At 36.3% G+C, this 6,000-nt stretch overlaps 1 pseudogene; it reads right to left on the bottom strand.

The window, feature by feature from the left end:
- Positions 1 to 409: 409 nt before the first annotated feature.
- Positions 410 to 6,000, bottom strand: part of LOC122146336 — a 92,187-nt pseudogene continuing 86,596 nt past the window's right edge.

The following is a 6,000-nucleotide window of genomic DNA, read 5'->3' as shown; positions in this document are numbered from 1 at the left end:
ACCCCACAAGAAACCTTCACACAAACAACTTCTGAACCTTCAAAGTGAATAAATACCCTTTAAACTGCACTTAGAAAACCGAACAAAGAGCCTATACACTGTATGATTACCTTCTTACTGCACAAAGCAACTTCAAACGTGCACTAAGGTCCTTTAAGAGGAACTTTTAAAATACATGCAAATAATCTTTACACAAACCAGCTTTACATTGCACAGCAAACTTGTAGACCTCTGCAAACAAACTTTTTACTGCATAAAGGAACTTTACACAGAATGAGGACGCTTTACAGGACATGAAGACAAACATTTACACAGCATGGCATACAATTAAATATAGAATAAAGAATAAATAAAGAATATTCACATTACATGAAGAAATGTTGTGCTGCATGAACTTTGCAAAGAAAAAAAAACAAAAAACCTTCACACTGTATTTCAAAGAATCTTTGCACTAGACAAAGAAACTTTACACAACATACTCGTAGATGTCTGCGAACTTTACACTGCATAAAGGACCGTTATACAGAATGAGTAACATTTACATGGCATTAAGACCAGAAATTTCACAGCATGATATACAGTTATACTGCATAAAGAACTCAAAACTCAAACTCTCCAAACAAACCGACACAGCAATAAGAATGTTTCCATAACTGAAGAACCTTCACACTGCATCAAAAGCCCATATCTATCAAACAAGCAGTTTGGGCTGCTCTGCAAAAAAACTTACTTAAAAATCTTCAGCTGATTTATGGGAAGGGCAGCAGTGCTCACCTTCAGAGTTCAGACTTCATAGACTATATAAAGTGGATTGTCATAAAATTCAATGAGCTGTAATGAGGCCTGAATGAGTTCATGATTTATTCAATCTCTTGCTCTACTTTAAAGCCATATTTTTTAATAAACGCCTCTGTTTAAATGCCTCTGTGGCCTCGGCACCTGTCTAATACTCTCTGAAGCTTACTATTGCATAATGAAATACTACTGTGCTCACTTCTTTAAAACCACTGCTGTTTTGAGCTAGATCCGGTAAAGTGTTTTATACAAGTAACTGTAGCATTTCACTAGGGTCAGAATCAAGGTTCTCTTTACAGCACGTCCAGTGTGCTTTAATGCAAAGCTTTGGACACAAGAGACCACAAAGATACTTTTTTAGCTGCAAGTATATCACAAACACACACATACTTACACAACCTTGAAGTACTACACAGACAATAATCTAAGCTAAGATGAAATAAGCAAATATTTATGTGGCTCATTGCACATTGCAGCATATGAGGAAAAGATACTGCACAAACCCAAATGTAGCTAACAAATCTTTTCATAATAGGGGGATTTAAGGAAGCAATCAATCTCCAGAAGTGATTGGGCTCGACCATTGAAACTCATGGGCTCTGTGAAGAACTCCCATGACCCCCGTACTGAAGCACGTCCAAGTTCAATTTGATCTTATATCTGATACAAAACATGATCAAGGAACTGTAAGGAGACTCTAGTGAAACGCTCTTTGGTCTTGTGACATTTATCTCTCTCTTATTCTCTCCCTCACTCTCGTCAAGAGTAGCTCAGGGACAGATGGTTGGTCGGATCATGATAAACGCATGAGATGTGATGGATGGCTGCGCTGTTGGGTAACAGCTCAAGACAAGAGGGAAGCCACCACACAAATGACACGCAAGACACTGATCTCTGTCTACATCTCTGGCAGTGTATGTGTGCATTTTTTAAAGATTGAGCATATACTTAAAATTTTGACTCATGAAGATTCACAAGAATGCTAAACAAATACCGTAAGCACATTAGTCATGGTGTATTCTGCAGCAATTTTGATGATAAATACCAGCTTGTGACCTTGTAATCATTTTTTCCCGTAACTGAATTATCAGTGTCTCAATGTTGAGTGGATCAATTCCCTTGCTAGTGTCCAAATTCATGTGAACCACATACTGATTCACGTCACAGGTAAATGGCAGGAAGAGTTGAAGAGTTGATTGCCAGTAAGTATAAGTTATGTATCACAGGGACATTTATAATTATAATGACTAATTCATCTGAGTCTTTAGTCAAGAGTTTGTGTCTAAGGAACATATCTCACCCTTGCCTTCCTGTGGAGGCCCTCAGGCAATCCTCTAGGCCCCCCACTAGCAAATGTAATCATTAGCTACAAAATAATTTACCCCCTATCAGAGCTGTGTTACTGTGTATGTGTGTGTTCACAGCCAGACCAGTGAACAAGCTCCACACGGAGAGGAGAGAAGCTGGGGAGACCTCACTTACTCTGAAATAATATTACTAAACTTATTAAAATACTACAGGTTAGTGGATTCGTATTATCAAACATCCTAAATGTAACAGTAACACAAAGGGCAGTTAAACACTGCATCATGCAAATGAAGTGCAAACTTTTTGGTGCGAACAAATTTCAGCTAAACGTGTGATGAAAATACATGCATACATCTGAACAGAAAAGTCCTGAAGGCCAAAGAGGAACAATGGCTTATCTTACATTAATATTATATATTTTATGCTGTATCTTACACAATAAGACAGAGATGATATATATATTTTTCCTGCATAATTTCACAATATTTCTGCATATATTTTCGATGCCTGCAAGGGTAATGCATTAAACATTTCTTTCAGTCTTACAATTAGCATACAGTCTACTTTTTTCAGTCATAAGGTGCCCTAAAGGTCAGTGTCAAAAAATTTATTAAAATAAATAACAATTAAATAAATAAAATAAGTCACTAACTGTTAGCATACATAATCAAATCAGAATCGATACTGTGAAATGCTACAACAAAAAAATAATTTCTGACATTTGACTGCTGCAAAAAAGGACATCTTATAACTATGGAAAATAACTCTCGTTAGGTAATAAAAAACATTTTACAATGACTGGATGAATATATTCTGTGCCTTCACAGACTTACAATACAGCACCCACGTTTAAGTTTGCGGTTCTCGACTGGTGAGTTTCATATGACGATGCTTGTAAAAGCTGCCAGCTGCTGTCGGGATTAGAGAAAGTCAAACATGTTTTTTAATTGGGAGCTGCAGATAAGAAGGGCAGGTGGCAACCTTATTCTTATTAAACCAGAAAATCTCTACTTCCAAAAATTATGGCTCTGCTCCAGACCAGCCTTCCTCACTCCCAAGAGGTGTACTCCTGTCCTCCTTCAACAAACAAACAAAACCTCACAGAGGAGAGGAAAAAAACATCAGGTTCAGGAATTGGCAAGCACATCATTTTAGAGAGAGATTATATCTGTTGACTTGCCATGATAGTTTTCAAATCGGCAATAAAAATGCCATGGCTCTGGGTAAAATTGGGGATTTGAGAGGGATTGTGGTTGAATCTAGTAAACAGACAACAATGGCATGTGTGCAAGCAGAACTGCACCCTCCCAAGCAACCCTGATTTTTCCAGAATTTCCACATCTTCGGGGAGGCTGGTAGGAAAGCAATCTCTCTACTCTTTAGATTTCAGTCTTTTTTCCTGCATTTCCAAATCCTTTCCTGCTCAATCTATTTTTCTTGCCTTTTCTTCTTTTCCCCGGGTTGCTTGGAAGGTGGCTGATTTCTCTTAGAGCCACACCCCACTAGTTCTGAACGGAGGGCGAGAGTATCTACTGGGCTCCTCTGCTTTTCACAGAAAGATTGAACGACTCTTGGGGAAGGAATCGGGTCTCTGCATCACAGGAAGCACTCTGGGAATCAACACGGCCGTAGGTCGTTCACCGAATATCCTAATATAACCGCATGACCTTCTCTCACTCTCTCTCTTTATCTGCTTTGAAAGTTTTCTCTCATTCCAAACACACCTTATCATTTCTCACAAGCCTATTCAACCTTTTTATTTCTCTTTTAAAGACTTTTTTGCCTACTTTAATTCTGCCCTTAAATCGCCTTTGTTGAAATGCTGAAAAGGGTCCAGTCTATAACGCATCATTTTAATAGCCCTGAAAGCTCTCATTTCATAAGATTCATGTCTGCTTTCATCTCAGTGTAGATAAACAATTTAGTTACTTTCATTCTTTGGCTACACAAATGATGTCTGTGTACCCACCCTGTGTTCACCGTGCGAATGAGATTAATGTTTGAATCTTATGATAGTATCTACAGCTTTAATCAATCACCATTAAATCAACATTAGACAATCCAATCAATCGCTCCAATTTGTTTTGCCATGTTGTTTTGAGTCCAACTGTTGTTTATCAAAGGCTATGTTAAGAATGGAATACAAGTGTACTGCTACACACAGGGTACAGACTACTGTTTGTTATAATAAATTTGAATGATGTGTTTTAAAATGCAGTACATTACTGAGCACCCAAGGGGACATGCTCATGGAAGAAAAATATGAGATGGGAGGAAAAATTTATTTCAATGTTTTTGTGTTCACTCATAAAACTTACTTTCGTAAAAAAAAATAAAAATCTGTTGCCCAAGTATTGTGTTCCTCCGAGAAATTTTAAATTTGCAAAATTTGGCTTTCTTTGTCCAAAAAATTCAGTACTGTTCTGTTCACCCAAGAAACTTTGCATTTTCCTTCCACCACATGTTATTTCCTTTAGAAAAGTTTTGAGAGTGGATGCAAAGGCATCTTTTTTCTTCTTTACTATCAACATATGACATGACCATTTTTAAAACTGTTCATGTCAGAGGACTGCTCTGGGATGAAATTATCCAAAACTCTAGCTTGCTGGGAAAGCCTCACAAGACAGTGCTTGTAGACTGAACTGAATTATAACTCTATATTTAAAAAGCATCCCAAACATTTAATATGAAAAAAAAAATATCACTATTTTTGTATAACTAATAAATCTTTAAAACATATGAGTTGGAAAAAAGACAATACCAATGATCGGGTCTCAAGGGGCTCATCTTATTTTGTGTAAATGTGTCTTAACTTTATAATTATGAGTTACAAATACAGACATAAACACAGCAAAAGAATGAGACTAAGCCGAAAGGCACTAAAAACAGATTACAGCATGTATTTATCAAAGTAATTAATGTTATTGTTTCAGCTTACTGCCTTTAAACCGGTTTGAGCGGCAGTCATTGAAAGTCCCTCATGTGTGCCCTATGAATATGTAACATTATACAATCTGTAGCCTTTTACCTCGACTTGGTGCATTAGTCTTCATGAATAATGCAGAGAAAAGTTTCCCTAGTGTGCACTGAGTCCCAATGTCCTGGATGTACAGCTCTCTGAAACTTTGCTGAAGATGCTCCTTTCTCTCAGCATCCCATTCGATCTGAAGATAACCTGCCCCTGGACACGTTTTAACTGGGGAACCCTTAAGCCTGCAATAGACCTGACTGCACTCTCTTCTCTCTGCAGGGATAAAGTCTGGAGGACTTCTGTCATTTTATGCTTCTCTGAATGTGGTTACACTTGGTAAATGCGAACAATGTTTGCTGAGAAATCATGAACAAAGCACATATGTGAGCCCAATAGGAAAACTGAAAAATATATATATATATATAAAAAAAAAGATATTAAAAATAAATAATTTGTAAATATTTTTATTTTTATTTAATAATAACAACATAACAGTATTCTATTTAAGTAACTGTATTTTATCTTGTTGTACACTCTCACTCTTTTGAAAAGGTACTGCCCCAGTGGCAGCTTTTGTACCTTTTTTTTCTGAGAGTGTACAGTTTGTTCCTTTACAACAAAAAATGTAAAGTTATATTTTTATATATATATATATATATATATATATATATATATATATATATATATATATATAATATATATATATATATATATATATATATATATATATATGGTAAATACACACTGAGACGACTATATGTGACAAAAAAGCCCATTTGGGACGGCATATCTTCATATGTGCGCTACATTTCAGACCTTGGTCTAAATGCAAAATGTCAAATGTCTTTCTGTCCAAACAATGGAGGATACTTCCTTTTTTGAAAACAAACTTTATTTTGCCATTCTTTTTTGTGTCACAGATAGAG

The sequence above is a fragment of the Cyprinus carpio genome, chromosome A10 (genome assembly GCF_018340385.1).
Source record: "Cyprinus carpio isolate SPL01 chromosome A10, ASM1834038v1, whole genome shotgun sequence".
Taxonomy (NCBI): domain Eukaryota; kingdom Metazoa; phylum Chordata; class Actinopteri; order Cypriniformes; family Cyprinidae; genus Cyprinus; species Cyprinus carpio.
This window is presented reverse-complemented; position numbering and strand designations above follow the sequence as displayed.